The sequence below is a fragment of the Narcine bancroftii genome, chromosome 6, assembly GCF_036971445.1.
Source record: "Narcine bancroftii isolate sNarBan1 chromosome 6, sNarBan1.hap1, whole genome shotgun sequence".
Lineage (NCBI taxonomy): Eukaryota > Metazoa > Chordata > Chondrichthyes > Torpediniformes > Narcinidae > Narcine > Narcine bancroftii.
This window is the reverse complement of record NC_091474.1, coordinates 33,415,002-33,436,029: the sequence shown is the minus strand read 5'-3', so window position 1 is coordinate 33,436,029 and position 21,028 is coordinate 33,415,002. Positions and strand designations below refer to the sequence as shown.

General features: G+C 44.5%; 1 long non-coding RNA gene across 1 annotated transcript; it reads right to left on the bottom strand.

The window, feature by feature from the left end:
- Window positions 1-261: 261 nt before the first annotated feature.
- On the bottom strand, window positions 262-17,287 carry LOC138737486 (uncharacterized). Its single transcript, XR_011340966.1, has 3 exons — window positions 17,103-17,287; window positions 7,866-7,957; window positions 262-348 (listed from the first exon to the last, which is right to left on the bottom strand). It is a non-coding gene; the product is annotated as an uncharacterized lncRNA (long non-coding RNA).
- Between the last annotated feature and the right edge of the window lie 3,741 nt (window positions 17,288-21,028).

The window sequence follows — 21,028 nt, the reverse complement described above, 5'->3', positions numbered from 1 at the left end:
TTCAAATATATGAAAAATGTAACACTTTTTTTTCCATTGCAAGGTTCATTTCTGTACAATCATGTCCTTCAGCTTCACCTTCAGAATTGCAATAGCCTGGAAAAAAAGGTGCAATTTTTCCTGATATTTGATAACTGTTATCAAAATAGATTCTGGAAAGGATTTTCAGCACAGAGTACTGTGATTATTTAGTTACAATATAAAAATATATATATTTAGAAATAACTTATTGTGAACTTCTTGTCAGTGCTGATAACGATAGGACATTGCAGAACTTTAACGAAGTTCCCGTAGGCATACCAAAGGCACAATGTGGCCCAAACAAATTGCTCCTGTACAGTCTTGATGCTGGGAATGAAACAAAGATTAGTTTGAAGAGGACACTGCAAATGCTCTAGGATATTTCAAAATGAGATCATCATAATAAACAAACCTTTATCTGAAATGGAGAAAATGATAAACAAGTTATCTTATTTTAATATTTTCCAATCCAATGGTTGAGTACATAAATGCAGGTTGACCAGAATATATCTCCTGCACAGATCAGAATGATACACATTGTAAAAGAATATAAATATGTAGCATAACAGTAACAGGCTGTGACGAATACCCTGATTTATATTCAATTCTGTAATTTTATGAAAATCGTATTGTTAGATTGATAGACTCAGCTAACTTTCTTTCCCTTTGATCTGGGGTTTGACTCCTTTATCATAGCTAGAAGTAATTTAGGGAGAAATGACCTCAATCAATCATTTAAAACCACATTCAATTATTAAGTGTCTTGCCTGAAAGAACACATGATGAAAATAAACAACACAAACATGCCATATTCAATTTAGTTTTCTCAAGCTAGATGGATCCCATGTGTAATCTTTTCTGCAGAAAAATGTAAGTGTTCCTTCAGGAGAAATAAAACATATTTGCACATAGTATAAACAAACTTTCAATAGACAGCGGTGAGTAGAATGTCTTGTTTATAATGTGTAGTGATTGACTAACATCAGGGAACTGAAGTCATATAGAGTGCATTTTCCCATATGTTAAATTCCGTTAATCGAAAAGTTCTATTAACTGAACTTTTATTCGGTCTTGACATAACATCGCAAGTTGAAAGAAATGTATCACCCGACCTGCCCATGTGGGGTCTAATGCTCTGTTGGTGTCAGTTTGGTAGCAACAGAGCTCAGAACTAACCGGGAAGACAGATGCTGAATGTTGGCTCAGAGAAGCAGGCTGGAATCTCAAGCTATCAGTCAGCGACTGGAGGGAGTCAACAGGTCAGGCAACATATGGGAGAAATTAGAATGCTGCTTGTCCTCGTTTCAGGTAACTCTCTCTCCTCTCTCTTTACATTTCTTCCTTACTATCCACTATATTTGTCCTGGAGTCACCAAGAGGAGCAGCCTCCTGGGCAGGAGTGTGGACCTCGAGCTCTCGGGCAGGAGCAGGGACCTCAGTAGGGAGTTGTTGGGAACAGCGGCAAAAGTGGAAAAGCATCAGGAATCGGTGGTGGCAGTGGGGAAGTGTCCGGGACCGTCAACAGCAGTGGGGAGGCGTTGGGAACCTGCGTTGGGATGTGTCAGAGATCAGCAATGGTGGTGGGGAGGTGCCGGAGACTAGTGACAGTGGTGGGAGATGCCGGACTCTGGCGACGGTGGTGGGAGATGCCGGAAACTGGTGACGGTGGTGGGAGATACCGGAGATCAGCAATAGTGGTGGCGAAGTGTCAGGGATTGACAGCAGCGGTGGGGAGGTGTCAAGGATTGACAATGGTGGTGGGGAGGTTTTGGGGTTTGGGGGTGGCAGTGGGGAGGTGCTAGGGTCCGGAAACACTGGTGGGGATCAATAACGGTGGTGGGGAGGTGTCAGGGAATGGCGGTGGCGATGAGGAGGTGTTGGGAATCGGCGGCAGCAGTTGCTACTGGGATGTTTTTGGGTGATTTCAGTTTTGTTCTGTTAACCAAAAAAATTCAACAACCGAAAACCGTCCAGTCCCAAGCTTTTCAGTTATGGAGAAACGTACTGTAGTAAGGAAAATGACTAGGTTACTTTAAAAATAACTGTTATAATAAATTCAAAGTTTTTTTTATTTTAAATTTTAATTTTTTTAATTGTAATTTTAAATCAAAATTTTTAAAAAATTTAAAATTTAATTTTTTTTAATTTAGGCATACAGCATGGCACAGGCTGTAAGCATTTAAATATAAACAATCAGAAGTGATGAATGATGGTTCTGGCTATTTGTCATTAACCAGCTCATTTTCAGATTATTAAATAAATTACTTTGTCCATGTTCAGCTCTCTTTTGTTCCTAATATAATAAGATTTCTTCAGGCTATGGTGATTACACTTGAAGACTTGGAGAAAATTATATTGGAGAGGGAGAACAGAGACACAGCTCACAGTGAGCTGAGTTAGCAAGGAGCTAAACCAAACAGATCAAGAAATATCTATATCTACAATCCACATATTGCAGGCTTATCTGATTTTAACATAAAAAAATATTGAAAACAGGGACAGGATAGATCGCTTGTGCTTTTAATTGTGTGTTCACTATTTTACAAGGTACTGACTGATCTCTTTTCTTCTTCCTTCTTCTTCTATGGCTTGGCTTCGCGGATGAAGATTTATAGAGGGGTAAGTCCACGTCTGCTGCAGGCTCGTTGGTGACTGACAAGTCCGATGCGGGACAGGCAGGCACGGTTGCAGCGGTTGCAGGGGAAAGTTGGTTGGTTGGAGTTGGGTGTTGGGTTTTTCCTCCTTTGTCTTTTGTCAGTGAGGTGGGCTCTGCGGTCTTCTTCAAAGGAGGTTGCTGCCCGCCGAACTGTGAGGCACCAAGATGCACGGTTGGAGGCGATATCAGCCCACTGGCAGTGGTCAATGTGGCAGGCACCAAGCGATTTCTTTAAGCAGTCCTTGTACCTCCTCTTTGGTGCACCTCTGCCTCAGTGGCCAGTGGAGAGCTCGCCATATAAAACAATCTTGGGAAGGCAATGGTCCTCCATTCTGGAGACGTGACCCACCCAGCGCAGTTGGGTCTTCAGCAGAATGGATTCGATGCTTGTGGATTCTGCCAGCTCGAGTACTTTGATGTTGGTGATGAAGTCATTCCAATGAATGTTGAGGATGGAGCAAAGGCAGCACTGATGGAAGCGTTCTAAGAGCCGTAGATGATGCCGGTAGAAGACCCATGATTCAGAGCCGAACAGGAGCGTGGGTATGACAACGGCTCTGTACACGCTGATCTTTGTGTGTTTTATCAGGTGATTGTTTTTCCAGACTCTTTTGTGCAGTCTTCCAAAGGCGCTATTTGCCTTGGCGAGTCTGTTGTCTATCTCGTTGTCGATCCTTGCATCAGGTGAAATGGTGCAGCCGAGGTAGGTAAACTGGTTGACCGTTTTGAGTTCTGTGTGCCTGATGGAGATGTGGGGGGGCTGGTGGTCATGGTGGGGAGCTGGCTGATGGAGGACCTCAGTTTTCTTCAGGCTGACTTCCAGGCCAAACATTTTGGCAGTTTCCACAAAGCAGGACGTCAAGCGCTGAAGAGCTGGCTCTGAATGGGCAACTAAAGCGGCATTGTCTGCAAAGAGTAGTTCACGGACAAGTTGTTCTTGTGTCTTGGTGTGAGCTTGCAGGCGCCTCAGATTGAAGAGACTGCCATCCGTGCGGTACTGGATATAAACAGCGTCTTCATTGTTGAGGTCTTTCATGGCTTGTTTCAGCATCATGCAGGAGAAGATAGTAAAGAGGGTTGGTGCTTCACGCCATTGTCAATGGAGAAGGGTTCAGAGAGCTCATTGCTGTATTTGACCCGACCTTGTTGGTTTTCGTGCAGTTGGATAATCATGTTGAGGAACTTGGGGGGGCATCCGTGGCGCTCTAGTATTTGCCAAAGTCCTTTCCTGCTCACGGTGTCGAAGGCTTTGGTGAGATCAACAAAGGTGATGTAGAGTCCTTTGTTTTGTTCTCTGCACTTTTCTTGGAGCTGTCTGAGGGCAAAGACCATGTCAGTAGTTCCTCTGTTTGCGCGAAAGCCACACTGTGATTCTGGGAGGACATTTTCGGCGACACTAGGTATTAGTCTATTAAGGAGAATCCTAGTGAAGATTTTGCCTGCAATGGAGAGTAGCGTGATTCCCCTGTAGTTTGAGCAGTCTGATTTCTCACCTTTGTTTTTCTACAGGGTGATGATGACGGCATCACGAAGGTCCTGAGGCAGCTTTCCTTGGTCCCAGCAGAGCATGAAAACTCATGCAGTTTGGCATGCAGAGCTTTGCTGCCAGCCTTCCAGACCTCTGGGGGCGGTGGGGGGGGGGGGATTCCATCCATTCCTGCTGCTTTGCCACTTTTCAGTTGTTCAATGGCCTTATATGTCTCTTCCCAGGTAAGGACCTCAGCCAGCTCTAGCCTCAAGGGTTGTTAAGTGAGCTGGAGCAGGGTGGATTTTTGGACTGAGCGGTTGGCACTGAAAAGAGATTGGAAGTGTTCTGACCATTGGTTGAGGATGGAGATCTTGTCGCTGAGGAGGACTTCACCATCTGAGCTGTGCAGAGGGCTTTGGACTTGGGGTGAGGGGCCGTACACAGCCTTTAGTGTCTCATAAAAACCCATGAAGTCGCCAATGTCTGCGCTAAGCTGGGTTCGTTTGGCGAGGCTAGTCCACCACTCATTTTGGATCTCCTGGAGTTTGCGCTGAAGGTGGCTGCATGCGAGACGGAAGGCTCATTTTTTCTCTGGCTAGGAAGGCTTTGCAAGGTGAGCCTGGTGGGCAGATCACTTCTTTGCCAGCAGCTCCTGGATTTCCTGATTGCTTTCACCAAACTAGTCCTTGTTTGTTCCTGGAAGAGAAGCCCAGAACTTCTTCAGTGGATTGCAGTATGTCTGTTTTCAGCTGATCCCAGAGGGTCTGTGAGGCAGCTTTGCTTGGAGGTTTGCCTGGTAATTTCCTCTCACTACATCTGACTGCAAGTTTACAACATTGAACCTCTTTCTGGGGGCTCCACAGTTCTTGAACTTTGGCTTGAAGTGAAGGTTGAGCTTGCAGCGAACAAGCTGGTGGTCAGTGTGGCATTCTGCGCTGGGCATGATCCTGGTGTGTAGCACATCTCATTTGTCTCTTCCTCGCACTAGAACGTAGTCCAGGAGGTGCCAGTGTTTGGATCGGGGATGCATCCAGGTAGTCTTCAGGCTGTCTTTCTGCTGGAAAAGGGTATTAGTAACAACAAGCCGCTGTTCTGCGCAGAGTTCCAGCAGGAGGCGCCCGTTGTTATTGCACTTGCCGACACCATGCTTGCCAAGGATTCCTGGCCAGGTTTCTGAGTCTTTGCTGACACGAGCATTGAAGTCGCCAAGGATGACAACCTTGTCGGCTGTAGGGGTGTGTTGGATGAGGTTGCATAGATCAGTGTAGAACTTGTCCTTTTCTGCTGGTTCCGCCTGAAGGGTTGGAGCATAGAGACTGATGAGAGTGATGCGTCGCTTGTTTTGAAGGGGGAGTCGCATGGACATGATCCGGTCAGAGTGGTGTGTCGGAAGGTTTTCGAGTTTGGAGGCAATGGAGTTCTTGACCATGAAGCCAACACCAGATAGGCGTCGTTCAGCCTGAGGCTTGCCAGACCAGTAGAGTGTGTAGCCCGCGCCGTGTTCTTGGAGGCTGCCTACATCTGCAAGGCGGACTTTGCTGAGAGCGATGTCGAGTCTGAGGAGTTCATGTGCGATGAGGGCAGACCGACGTTCAGGTCGGTGGCTGTCAGCCTTGTCTAGCATGGTTCTGATGTTCCAACATACTAGCTTGAGTTTGTGTGCATCTTTTGAGGGGGAGGACGTGGACCTGTCCTCAGGCCTGCGCAAAGGAGGTTTTAGGTGGAGTGCAGTGTGCGCAGTACTGGCCCCACCCTTTACACCCATGGTTCGTGTGCCATGGCCAAGCAAGCTGGAACGTGGCAGCGAGGTCCTTGGGTCATAGGTTTTATATCGGAGTGACCTTCTCCTAGGCAGGTTGCTTAACCAGGCTGAAGAGGCCTGCCTCCCCTTTTAGGTTGAACCATTTTTGGAGATCTACGACCGCTGTCCCCAGTTATGGAGTGGTGCGCCCTGGAATTGGCCTGCGTGCGTTTACTCCTGCCGCGGCCGAGTAAAGTGGATGGAGCATTGGTTGAGGATCAGAAAGAAAAGAGACCTCGGGCCTCCCGGGCGGCAGCAGGACCTCGGGCCTCCGGCAGCGGCAGCAAAAGGACCTCGGGCCTCCGGCGGCGGCAGCAACAGGACCTCAGGCCTCCGGCGGCGGCAGCAACCTATGTTCTAATCTAGGATTAATAAGACTGTCCCTTCTCTCCACATATTCCTTGTCCAGAGCTAAAATGACAACCATTTCTTTGCCTTCACAGATTCAAGTTGACTCATTGAGTTTCTCCAACAGTTTGCTTTTTAGCTTTAGAATCTGTCATCTACAATCTCTTTTGTCCTCTTGATTACTTTGTTAATCTTCACCATGAATTTACTCAACTATTTACCATTTATATATATTTTTTTAAATGAAGGATTCCAAAAGTCCGTGACTCTGGGAGGAGAGGCTCCTCCTCCTCATCCCTCAAGCCTCTCATTGGTTACTGTTAATTAGTTAGGTTCTTCTTTATGCATGTCAGTGTATTATACTCAAATTCATGAACTCTTAACCTTCGGTTTCAACCTTTCATATAGTTATGTTCTTTAATGCATTCTGAAAATCAAAATATATGAAGATTCTCCTTTATCCAACTCTATTTATAACATCCTTAAAATGCTCACCCTTAGTCAAGCTAGATTTCCCTTCCATAAAGCCTTGTTCACTCAGCTTCCAAATGTTCTGCAAGCACGCTCTTAAAATTATTCCTTCTATTTCCCAATGATATGTGTCAGTTAAATTGTATTTTTATTTTCTCTTTTCTATCTCCTTTAATTGAATAGTGCCTTTCTAGTCACAAGATCACAAGATAAAGGAACAGAAGTAGGCCATTCAGCCCATCGAGTCTGCTCCACCACGTGCATCTATTTCCATCTTCCGGCCTTTTCCCCATATCCCTTGATACCCTGACTAATTAGATACCTATAAATCTCCTCCTTAAACTCCACCTCACCCCCACTCATCGGACCTCCACATCTGTATATGGCCATGAATTCCACAACTTCCCTCTAACTTCTTGAGAATCGAGAATGCTTCTAGATTACAATGAATGCAATGAAAAAATATATGGCAGATGATCCAAGGGTAAAATTACTGTATATATTCATGTAATCAACAACACTGTGTAATAGTTGACTCCCCTGCCTTATTGGCCCAAATATTGGGTGTTTTATATGACCAATGTAAAAATCAACCCCTTATTTTAGGCCCTAACCATGGATCCTCACCCCAGCCACCTGCCAATCTGAACTACCGATGCTCCTGCCACCCACCCATCTGAGCTCCTGAGTGTGGATCCTTGCCATGGCCGTCCACCCCTTCCAAATCCTCGATGCCCTGAACTTCCTGCCCATCCGAGCTCCCCATGCCCCGACTGTGGACTTACCAACCAGTCTCGCCAATCTGAGCAGGTACTTATTGAAGTCAAAAGTTTGGCCCATGTAAAAATTGACACATCCATTTTTGATCCAAAAAAGTAGTCCAAAAAAATTTCAACGATTGCATGAGTATATATGGTAATTTGTTTGACTGCTTGCTCTGGAGATCTCAACCATCATCTTTAATCCCCTTCTTACTGAGTTTCTCCTACTTCTTATTCAGATTGGCCAGCAGCTTCCTTAGACAGCTAATGAATCTCAGAAGCTTTGTAGTCCTGCAACATCTGTCAGATTCCATATAGCATTAATTGCCTTGTCTTTACCTGCATCTGCATCCAGACCCCAGATAAACAGGTGTTCTTTGAAGGAGGATTTTGACTTTAGCTATTCTTCATTCAACTTCTGTTGCTTCTCCCTGCAATTGATCATCAAGGCTCTCAGATTCTGTACTTTGTCAAGCTATCCCTTTTCCTGTTTTAATCAGTGGAAGTAGTGATCTTGTGCTTAATCTTCTTAAGGTATTAACTGCAACACAAATTATCTTGTTCTCCTATACCATTGAAACACCTTAACAGTGAGCTCTCCTCTCAAGCTCCAGTTGACAGAACCCATTCGCTCCAACTGGCAGCCGGAAAGCTGATGCTTTGTTCAAAACTGACAAAAGTTTCATGAATATCCAAGCAAAACAAAAATGTTGGCGCAGGAAATCTGGGAAAAGAAGGAAATGCTAGAAATACTCAGTCGGCTTGGCAGCCTTGGTGGAGGAACAGAGTCAAGGCTTAAAACTGATGATCACTCCAGAGGTAAAAGGATGATTGTTCCCAAGCAATAAAGGAACCATAGGAACAAATGTGTTCCAAATGAATGAAATGTATTGTTATATAAGAAGTGCAATGAAATCTGACTTGCTGCAGCTGCCTGGGTACAAAAAGTACACAACACAAAAGAACAAAAAAAATGAAAGGAAGAGAACAAATAAATAAATCATGGATTTTTTTTTAAAAAATGTGCTGAATCAATAGTGCAGACAGATGTATGATGGTCTTGGTGAGGTGTTATGGTAAGATTAGTGCAGGGAAGTTCAAGAACATGATAGCTGTTCTCTTCTGAGAATGGATGCTTCCGCAGAGTGAGAGGAAGAATCCATTTGCTAGGAATGAAGGGAGAGATCAGGGATGAGGCGAAACCTTCAGATGTTCAGAAAGAAATGAATCAAAGGAAGGGATTTCCTCTCATCTTGTCCCAGGCCGACTCTGGGCAAAGGTCAGTCATGTTTCACACAGATGAGAGAATGGTCAATCATTTTTAAATGATTTTGGTGAAGATGTCTTAGAGGGGACCTTACCACTGAGAGTCAATCACCATTTCAAATGTAGCATCCTTGAGGTGAAATGTTCACAGTTCACAACAGATTGTTGAGTTTGTTTATTTTCCACATTGGGATGGAAGGATAGAGAACATCAGACAGTTTGCCAAGGAATTGCTGTAGAAGGATAAATCTTCAAAGTCTTCCACTTCAGCATCCAAGTTTTTCCACAGTCATGTGAAGAGAAGTATGCGAAGAAGGAGAAATGCATACCCATCAGAGAAAGGCTACTGGAACCAGAAGAGCACAATGGTGTAAGAAGACAGATGCAAACAATCAGATGAAGGCAAGTGTACCAACAGGATAGAGACACCAGGAATCCACCATCACACTGAGTTGAAGTTTTGGTGAGGATGAAATCCACAACAGACCAACACCAAACATGGCAGAAGATGGTGACCTGACACTCACCACTCAAGGTCACAATGGCAGATGGTTTTCCAACCTAATGGAACAGTGTCTGTTATAGATAGAGAATTTAGGTTAAAATGGCTTAAGTTAAAATGTGATGATTAATCATAAAAAGGGAAGCCAGAACGGACAGGGAGCTTACTAGCAGCCAAGGACAAAAAGTTCAGCTGGATATGTTTTTTAAACATATCTTTTCATGGTCATAGTGAGAGACATGCAGGAGACAAAAGATTGATATGAAGGGTGAGAAACAGAATTTAGTGTATGTAGAGTTCGCAGCGTATGTAACGAACGTGATAATTAAAAATGCAGTTGTACTTAGAATGCTTTTGCAATACTAACCAATTAAAACAGTATTAATAAGAAGGGGAAGGGCAAACAACAAGGGTATAAAAATCAATGCACTGTATGTATCGGGGCTTAACTGGTGAGAAGCCAGTTGAGTCCAACTCTGCAGACTTGTAAATAAAGCTTGTCGTGTCATCAGTTTTAAAGAGACTCATGTGTGAGAAGTTTTATTTCTGACAAATGGGGGCTCGTCCGGGATCTACACTCCAGCCGTGAGGGGAGGCGAGAAGAGGGACATCGGAGGTGGTGCACCCCGCTGAGTTCAGCGGCTCCTAGTCCCTTGCTCGTCGCTTCGGGCGGCTTGAGCGAGTGGTATCCGGACAAGGTGACACGACAAGACGGAGAGGAGAAGGGTGACGGTTCAATCCCCGAGAAGACACCGGTAAGTGACGACTTACGATTGTGGTGTGGGGATTGGGTAACAGGTGTAACGGGATACACCTGTTTGGATAAAAAAAAAACCTAACGTAATAGATCAGGTATAGAGCTTTTGTCGTGGCGTGAGGACCCTGTCGTGGGACTCTAGGATAGACCCCAGGGAAACCTCGGCGGTAACCGAAGGAGGGACAGCACCTCCGACGAAGTGCCGAGAAGAGAGGGGTCGACCCCAGGGAAACCTCAGCGGTAACCGAAGGAGGGACAGTACCTCCGACGAGGCGTCTGAGAAGAAGGGAGTAGGGTCCAGAACGAGAGGGTCCTCAGCAACGATAAACGGATCTAGGTGGGAAAATGGGAGGATCAAAATCTAAGGGCTCGTCTGATAATTCAGGACAATTCCTGGGAGTTCCCCTTGACAGCCCTTTGGGGAGAATGTTTGAAAATTGGGATAGTAAAAGATATCGAGACAAAAACAAGAAAAAGATGGTTCAATATTGTCTCCTTTGGTCGAAACAACCTATTAAAGGTTCCTCGGTCTGGTGGCCGAAATTTGGATCTGATGAGGATTGGGTTAGACAAGCATTAAACATATATGTAAATTCGAGACCAAAGGTGAATCAAGAAGAGTCAGCATATGCATTTTGTTGGGTTCCCTGGCCAGGATCCTTAACAAAATGTTTTAAATTGAGGGTAGCGGGAGAAAAGAAGTGGGAACCTCTGGACAACCTTCCCCCTCCTTATATTCCCCCGGTGCCTACTGCGCCCGAGGAAAGCTCTTTACCGGAGGGGAAAGGTGATGAATCTGATTGCCCCGAAAGGGGCCGGGAAAAAAAGAATGAATTAAGGGAGTCGAACCCTAAACTTCCACCGGTAAACTGACCCTGGACAAGATCCCAGACTGGTCCAGGACCATCAAAGTTTTCAATAAGCCTAAATCCCCTGAGGGAAGTTCCTATGGGAGGACCGGGAGGGGGAACGGGATATGTGAATGTTCCCCTAACTAGTACAGAGGTGCGGGGATTTAAGAAAGAAATGAAAAAGTTATTGGAAGATCCTATAGGACTGGCCGAACAGCTCGACCAATTCCTGGGACCAAACACATATACGTGGGAAGAGATGCAGGCAATAATGGGAACATTATTCTCACCCCAGCAGAGGCAGATGATTCGACGGGCTGCCCTCCTCATGTGGGAATATGAACAACCTGGGGACCCCAGACCCCATGAACAAAAATATCCCTTAAATGAACCCAGGTGGGACAAACGAACACCCGAGGGATTGGCAAGTATGAGACAATATAGAGAGTGGACAATTAAAGGGATAGGGGAGGCTGTGCCAAAGGGTCACAATTTCACCAAGGCATTTGGGAACCACCAGGGGAAAGACGAGTTCCCTACTGATTTCTTGGAGAGGGTGAGAAAGAATGTCCAACAGTATGCGGGCGTGGACCCTAGTACACCAATGGGTGAACAGCTTATTCGAATTGAATTTGTTTCCAAATCATAGCAGGACATTAGAAAGAAACTAGAAAAGGAGGAGGACTGGAGCGAAAAACCCCTAAGCGACCTGTTAAAAAAGGCGCAAAAAGTATATGTGCAGAGAGAAGAAGAAGATCAAAAGAGGGCGACAAAGGTTATGGTACAGACTATCCGACAGATGAATGCCGAATCCAGAGGGGAAGAAAACAAAACCTTCCTCTAAACAATCTAAGATATCCAAGAGAGGGAAGACCCCGGAGGTTCGTTAAGTGCTATTACTGCAATGAGGAAGGACACTTTAAGAGGGAATGCCCCCGATACAAGAGGGAATTGCGTGCCCTCGAACTTATGGAAGAAGATTAGGGGTGTCAGGGGTTCCAAATGTTGGGGACCAAGTATAAGAGGGAACCCCTGGTAAAACTAGGGGAGTTCTCCCAAGGGAGAAGAGGTAGTGTTTATGGTGGACACAGGAGCGGAACGAAGTAGTGTAATAACTGTGCCAATCGGGACTGAACCTGTAAAAAGTAATTTGAAAATTTCTGGGATAGAAGGTGCTCCCAGAATGGTATCAATAATTCCCCAAGTAACAGTGAAACTGGAAGAAAGAGAAGGGGTACAAGACCTCTTGTTGTTACCATCGGCTGGATTTAACCTCCTAGGAAGGGACTTACAGGCTCTCCTAGGTTTGGGTGCTCTCCCTGTGGACAGAGAAGTGCGAGTCCACCTCTGTGCTCTAAAGGAAGAGGATGAACGGCAGATTGACGAGAGAGTCTGGTATAAGGAGGGAAATCGAGGAGGTCTGGACATCCCACCTTTACATGTCACATTAATACCAGGTCATCAGCCGGTAAGGAAACGTCAGTATCCTATTTCTTTGGAAGGGAGAAAAGGGCTACAGCCGGTAATTGAGACTCTAATACGAGACGGACTATTAGAAGAATGCATGTCACCTTATAACAACCCTATACTCCCAGTGAAAAAGTCAGATGGATCCTATCGCCTAGTTCAGGATCTAAGAAGTTTGAATGCTATTGTTCAGACCCGCCACCCAGTGGTGCCTAATCCCTATACTATTATGAGTCGGATTCCCCCAGACCATGAGTGGTTTAGTGTTATCGACTTGAAGGATGCCTTCTGGACGTGTCCATTAGAAGAGGAAAGTAGAGATATGTTCGCGTTTGAATGGGAAAATCCATGGACAGGTAGACGGAGACAGCTTCGGTGGACTGTATTGCCCCAAGGGTTCACTGAATCTCCGAACCTGTTTGGACAAATGCTAGAACAAATCCTGGCGGACTATCCACAATCTGATGATTCCCAACTAATGCAGTATGTGGACGATTTACTATTATCAGGACCCAAGGAACAAGAAATGAGGGGAGATACAATTAGACTCTTGAATTATCTGGGGAAAAAGGGTCTACGGGTGTCCAGGAACAAGTTACAGTTCGTTGAGAGAACTGTGGTATATCTGGGACACCAGATAAGTAAAGGACAGAAACGGATTACCCCTGAACGGATTGCGGGAATCACTAGAATGCCGTTACCCCGTAATAAGAAGGAAATAAGACAATTCCTGGGACTCTTAGGTTACTGTAGGTTATGGATAGAGGACTACTCAGCGTTGGTGAAGTTTATGTATGAAAAGCTGACAAATGAAAATGAATATCCATTGAAATGGACCCAGGAGGAGGAGGGATGGTTTGAGGACTTGAAGCATCGCCTGACACGAGCCCCGGTACTCACTCTGCCCTCTTTAAAACAGCCCTTCCAGCTATTTGTCACTCATAACCAAGGAACAGCTGTGGGAGTTTTAACACAGGAAAAAGGCGGTCAGCGACACCCAGTGGCTTTCCTTTCCAAAATGATGGACCCAGTGTCTCGCGGATGGCCGATGTGTATCCAGGGAGTAGCGGCTGCTGCTCTGTTGGTAGAGGAAGCACGTAAACTTACTTTTGGAGGAAAGATGACTGTGTACACCTCCCATTCTGTGAGTGTTTTATTAACACAAACTGCCCATCGATGGCTGACTGATTCTCGCATATTAAAGTATGAAACCATTTTAATGGTCGGAGAAGATCTACAGTTTGCAAAGATTAATAGCTGCAACCCAGCTCAGTTTTTATACGGCAGTGAAACAGAGAGAGAGGTGGAGCACGACTGTGTCGAGTTGACGGATCTTCAGACCAAGACCCGAGAAGACCTTTGCGATACTCCTCTGGGAGAAGGATATGAATTCTACATTGACGGCTCCGCCAGATGTGTTGACGGAATGAGAAGAAGTGGGTATGCTATAATAGAAGGAAATACTTGGAAAGTAGTAGAATCCACGAGACTACCCGGAAGCTGGTCAGCACAGTCCTGTGAACTATATGCCTTGCAGAGAGCCCTCAGAATACTGGCAGAGAAAACTGGAACGATTTACACTGATTCCAAATATGCATACGGGGTAGTGCATACCTTTGGTAAGATCTGGAAGGAGCGTGGTCTAATTACATCAAGAGGAAAGGAATTGGCACACGAACAGATGATTACTCTGACTTTAGAAGCCTTGACATTACCCCAGGAAATAGCAGTGGTCTACATACCAGGCCATCAGAGGGGAGATACCCCGACAGCAATTGGAAACAGACTGGCTGATGAAGAAGCCAAAAGGGCAGCCATGCAACAAGAAGTCCGTTTGCTGACCTTAATCCCAATAAGACAAGGCATAAAGAAGGCTCCCATTTTCACTGCTAAGGAAGAAAAGGACATGGCTCAGCTGGGCGCAAGCCAGCTGCCTGATGGAACATGGAAGACACCAGATGGAAGAATGGTTCTAAATAAAGAAATAACTCGCAATATTTTAAAACACCTGCATCATCAGAGCCACTGGGGCACCCAAGCCTTATGTGACACAGTGCTTCGAGAATATGTGTGTAAGGGAATCTACACCTTGGCCCAACAGGAGGTGCAGAACTGTCACCTATGCACAAAAATTAATAAGAAGATAATGAGGACAGGGACCATGGGAGGTCAACCATTAGCCATACGCCCTTTTCAAAGTATCCAGATCGACTTCACAGAGTTACCTCAAGTCCAAAGATGGAAGTATCTGTTGGTGGTAATAGGTCACTTTACCCGATGGGTGGAAGCCTTCCCAACAGTAAATGCTACAGCCTCTACAGTAGCTCGCCTCCTCCTAGAGCAGATAATCCCCAGATATGGTATAATGGATTCTATAGACTCAGACAGGGGTCCACATTTTTGTTCAAAAATCCAGCAATTGATTTGTAATGCATTGCAGGTCTCTTGGAAATTGCATACCCCTTGGCATCCACAAAGGTCAGGGAGGGTTGAACGTATGAATGGAATCCTAAAAATGCAATTGACAAAATTAATGGTGGAAACTAAAATGCCTTGGATAAAGTGTCTGCCCCTGGCTTTATTGAGAATTCGTACTCCCCCACGAAAAGATGTAGGGCTGTCCCCTTATGAAATGATGTTTGGGCTTCCCTTCTGGAGTACAGTTGAGGGGTGTCCCACCTTGGGGGAAGGGGATATATTTGTTAGGAACTATTTACAGGCACTGTCACGCTCTCTTACAGATTTACGAAAGAGAGGACTATTGGCACAAACACCGCCTCTAGACTTTTCTTTACACAAAGTGGAACCAGGAGACTGGATTCTCATCAAGACCTGGAAAACTGAAAAACTCCAGCCCCAGTGGGAAGGTCCATACCAAGTTCTCTTAACTACAGAGGCTGCAGCACGAACAAGAGAGAAGGGGTGGACGCACGCATCCAGATTTAAGGGACCTGTAGAGGCGCCTCAGGACCCTGATACGAACTCAGATTGGACTTGTGTTCCTGGAGAAAAACCTCTTACCTTGCGATTTCGCAGAAAGACTTGATTCACAATGTTATTGTTATGTTCTTTGATTTTTCTTAGTTTGCCTATGTCTTTATCAGGAGTGAAATGTAAGAAATGCAGAGACACAGTGGTCCTGTTTCAGGACCGCACTTGGGGAAGTAAGGAGGGTAATTTTATTTCCCATACCTCAGTTCCTGAGAAATGCTGGGCAGAAAATACCACCCAACATCCATATACCCCTTGTGTGGAAAGAGGAAGAAATACTATGGGTCATTATATACAGATTCCTAATACCACTCCTTTCCCTCTTGACAGTTGGTAGGGTGACTCAGGCCCACCATGCCCTGATGGACTCTGGTTTTGCATACACCAGCGTACTGTTCCAATGAGAAGTTGTGGGTCATCGGAGGTATTTTATTCCTCCTACTTGTTTTGCCCTGTTTTATTCCCTGTCTACGCAGCCTAGTGATTTCCATGGTCCAACAGGCTATGCAACCAGGGGAACTGGGAGACCCCGTTAGAATTTTACTTCAGCACGAAATTAATTTATCATGAGACGTTTCTCTTCCCCGAATTAAAATCCCCATTCATATATATATATATAATACACACATTTTAAAGAGAGAAAGGGGTGGATTGTTATAGATAGAGAATTTAGGTTAAAATGGCTTAAGTTAAAATGTGATGATTAATCATAAAAAGGGAAGCCAGAACGGACAGGGAGCTTACTAGCAGCCAAGGACAAAAAGTTCAGCTGGATATGTTTTTTAAACATATCTTTTCATGGTCATAGTGAGAGACATGCAGGAGACAAAAGATTGATATGAAGGGTGAGAAACAGAATTTAGTGTATGTAGAGTTCGCAGCGTATGTAACGAACGTGATAATTAAAAATGCAGTTGTACTTAGAATGCTTTTGCAATACTAACCAATTAAAACAGTATTAATAAGAAGGGGAAGGGCAAACAACAAGGGTATAAAAATCAATGCACTGTATGTATCGGGGCTTAACTGGTGAGAAGCCAGTTGAGTCCAACTCTGCAGACTTGTAAATAAAGCTTGTCGTGTCATCAGTTTTAAAGAGACTCATGTGTGAGAAGTTTTATTTCTGACAGTGTCCATTTCAAGAAGAGCACCAAATGGACACAGAATTAAGATAACAGAGTGAAAACATTTGAACGTCAGAACAGGCTTACAGAATATTGCAGGCAGTTGGTTCCAGATTGGGAAGTAGTCAGTCAATTCAAGTATCTTGAGAATTTTGTGCCAGATTAAAGCATATTTGGATGTTCTTACTTATTTTTGCGTTTTATTAAATTTAAACAACATTTGTTTTGTTTAAAATGCTGTCGTGCCTTTCTTTTATGTGATTCACAGCTTGTTTGAGTATAAAATGTTTGAGATGGAGCAAAAAAACACAATTTACTGGAGGAACTTACATCAGTGGGAGAAAAAGAATGCTCAGTGTTTCAGGCTGAACCCTTCATCAGGACTGGAGTGGGAGAAAAGGATGTTTGAGATGGAAATTGGAGGATTAAAATCAATAGGAAGGAAATTTGTTGGTCCTCCAAGTTATCTCATCAATAAAGTCTTCAATGACTGTTTTCATTGCTTAAAAGATTTAAAGAAAAGGAGCCACTGATGCAAGGAATATTTAAATATTGATAAATAGTAGGAACTAATAAGAGCTAGATGCTGTGAAACCTAAACAAAGGCTTTGTGTTTACCTTTTCAAAAATAGGACTTTCACTATCTTCCAATCAGATGTTAAGTTTCCGGACTTGTATTACAGAAAGCTATCAAATAAGTGCAAGTCCAAGTATTTTTATTGCTGAGCTAAACAATTTCTTTTGCTGACATCAAAAAGTACTGAATCTCAATTCTTTGGGTTTGAACTGTTGTTAGAAATTCCACCCTGTAGCAAGTGCTGCAGTGAATAAAGCACAATAGAAGTTATCTGTGTTAAACCAACAGAACTGTTTAATGGAATCTTTGGAGGAGTTTAAATAATTACAGTTGGTGTGTTATCACAGTCACCCGACCTCTGAAGTCACATGCCTCCCTGAATTCTTTGCACCCCTGACCACCAGTAACTCCTGATCCTGCAGGGGCCCGCAAATATGGACACCTGTTTGATAATGGACTGGCGTGATTTGCCACATAATACCCCCCCCCCCCCACAACACACACACACCCCAGAAATGGAGTTCAGAGATGATACTGCAGTCTCACTTATACAACTAGAACATGCTGGCGGATGCCCCCTGTGCCAGGGGTATGCTGCCTGATCTAGGTCCACATGTGCCAGCTTAAGGCAATCTACTGAAACGGTTTCTTGCCTGCTGTCAAACGGGGAGCTGTTATTCAGTACCAGCTTTAAAGGACCTTCATATAGCCATTGCAATGGCATCCTGTGTGCATCCCTGTGCAGGAATACATAAAGGCAGGCAGAATATTTGAATTCATAGACCCATGCCAGGTGGCCGAGATGGGCACCAGTGTACCCACCTTCTCCCTTAAGCTTGTGAATTCTGAAGTTGGGGATTCCTGCTGCCCGCATGCTGCAGGAATGAAATTCCTTTTGGACCATTAGGGGGGCTCCGTAAACGAATTCTGCAGAGGACATAGGTAGATCTTCCTTCGGTGCACTTCATCTATCCAATCCAGTCCCTTACGACATGCCATTGGAGCCATGTTCATATGATGGTGAAAACGTTCCACAAAGCTATTGAACTGGGGATGCTAGGCCGTTGACTGATGCAGTTGTTTGCCCAGCAGCTGTGCGATTGTGAACCATCACCTGGATGTAAACTGAAGTCCTCTGTCTGCGCTGTGTCTGGTCGAGTCTGATGCCGCAGCACTATTCGAAGTGGGCAGGGTCAAAGACTTTGCCGAGGCACCGATATGCACCCAACTGAAAGCTAATAAGCAATGAGGGTCATTAAAGTCTTCATCTGCAAGCAGCAAACGGATGACTTCTGGCATTCACTCAAGAAAAAGTGGCTCAAAAAGCAGACGGGGCCTGTGTCCATCCATGAGTGCCAGCATCTCCTTCATTAGTTTGGAAGGAGTGTAGGTCACCCAGGCTGTCCATATGGAGAAGTCATGCTGCCCTGTTGAGTCCGGAAAGGCCAAAAATCCGTATGAGCATGATATGGATGGCTTTATACCGGTTATTGGCTGGAGGCTGGTGTAAGAAATCGACAATACACCGTTGCATCATTGGTAATCTTGCATAGATGGAACTGGGCCTTCGCCTGCTCGAAGCAAACTTGTGACTGCAAGGTCCAAAGTATTGGACGTTTGAGCACCACGGCATTCTGTGCATCCATAGTGAGATCCAAAAATGTCATTTGAACCGTTGATTGGACACCAAATGTAGTGAGTGGTGCAGTCAGTAGAAACCAGCAGAAATCGTCTGTGAGCTGGAACCAACAGAACTGTTTGATAGAACCATCGCAGGAGTTTAAATAATTCAAGTAGGCGCATTCTCACAATTGCTTGACCTCTGATGTCACGCACCTCCCAGAGTCCTTTGTACCCCTGGCCACCAGGAACTCCTGATTTTGCGGGGGCCCGCAACTATGGATGCCAATTTGATAATGGTTTTGCCACAAACCAAATCATTTGGCTTTCATTTGTTGACCAAAAAGCCATTTTTGCTTGGTCACACCAAACACACCAGGAGCCATTTTCTTTGCTTCCAAAAGGCAATTCAATCAAGGAAAATAAATTGAATTTTGGAAGTGTGGTAGAATTCTCAATGCTTAAATTTTCTTATCAGTCAATATTTTGCAGTTATTAGCAAACTGTTTTATCTAATTGGTCAATGGGAAACACAGTCACATGCTGGAGATGCTTCTTCAGGTGGCTTTACATGATTTTAATCTTCTACTTTCAAGAACATAGAAAACAAAACATTTTCATTGAGATGGGGCTATGTCAAGCAATAGTAATGCATAACAATCTTATTTCTTCCCAAATGAAAAACCTTGCACATGAGCATATTGAAATTCTGCTCTATTTATGCAACAACATTTTAAATTATCAACACATTTGACTTTCAACTGAGATTCATTGCATTTATTATGAGGCTTGAAGATAGTCGAAGGTTTCACATTAACAAGAACGTTCAGTGGAAATGAATCTTGTTCGCTGTGTTGTATGGAGTACCATGCCACATGAACTCTTTTTCTGTGCCATTAGTAGAGTAAATGTAGAGATTTCCCAAGTTTTATATGTCCAGCAACATCATTTTCCAAAGAAATTGTTACATTTTCACTTCAAAGAGTGAGCAGAAAATATTTACAAGCACATTGGAATTTGTGGGATGTTGAATTTCTCTGCTGTTAATTTGATTTCTGTCATTTGCGTGACAGAACTCAGATACCATGTTATAAGGGTATTGATTATACACAATGGTTTTCTCATTTTCGTTGATGATTGCAATATTTCACTTCATGACTGGCATTTGTTCACATGCTTTTAAAATGAAAGAGCACAGGCGGCATCTGCTGTTGGACACCTAGTATAACAGAAAGGGGAAAAACCTTGCTCCTTCAATCTAACTGCAAATGTAGTTTGTCAAACTGTTTTCAGCATGGTTAAGGTAAAAATAAATCTGTGTTGTGTTAGGTCTCAAATATCAGTCACTTAAATTACATACTGCCTTAGGAATTACCAATTAAATTCTGTATTGTGAGTCCACTGCTGGATCTAATCCCTGAAGCTCCCTAGCTAGTAGCATGACTTTCACCACATGAACAATTATGCTGGACAATCAATGGTTGCCCACACATCCTGTGAATTAAAAAAAACATTAGTATCATTACCAGTAGATGTCAAAAACAATCTTCTTTGGCTTGGCTTCGCGGACGAAGATTTATGGAGGGGGTAAAAAGTCCACGTCAGCTGCAGGCTCGTTTGTGGCTGACAAGTCCGATGTGGGACAGGCAGACACGATTGCAGCGGTTGCAAGGGAAAATTGGTTGGTTGGGGTTGGGTGTTGGGTTTTTCCTCCTTTGCCTTTTGTCAGTGAGGTGGGCTCTGCGGTCTTCTTCAAAGGAGGTTGCTGCCCGCCAAACTGTGAGGCGCCAAGATGCACGGTTTGAGGCGTTATCAGCCCACTGGCGGTGGTCAATGTGGCAGGCACCAAGAGATTTCTTTAGGCAGTCCTTGTACCTTTTCTTTGGTGCACCTCTGTCACGGTGGCCAGTGGAGAGCTCGCCATATAACACGATCTTGGGAAGGCGATGGTCCTCCATTCTGGAGACATGACCCATCCAGCGCAGCTGGATCTTCAGCAGCGTGGACTCGATGCTGTCGACCTCTGCCATCTCGAGTACTTCGACGTTAGGGGTGTAAGTGCTCCAATTAAATATTCTTCTTTGGCTTGGCTTCGCAGACGAAGATTTATGGAGGGGGTAAAAGTCCACGTCAGCTGCAGGCTCGATTGTGGCTGACAAGTCCGATGCGGGACAGGCAGACACGGTTGCAGCGGTTGCAGGGGAAAATTGGTTGGTTGGGGTTGAGTGTTGGGTTTTTCCTCCTTTGTCTTTTGTCAGTGAGGTGGGCTCTGCGGTCTTCTTCAAAGGAGGTTGCTGCCCGCCGAACTGTGAGGCGCCAAGATGCACAGTTTGAGGCGATATCAGCA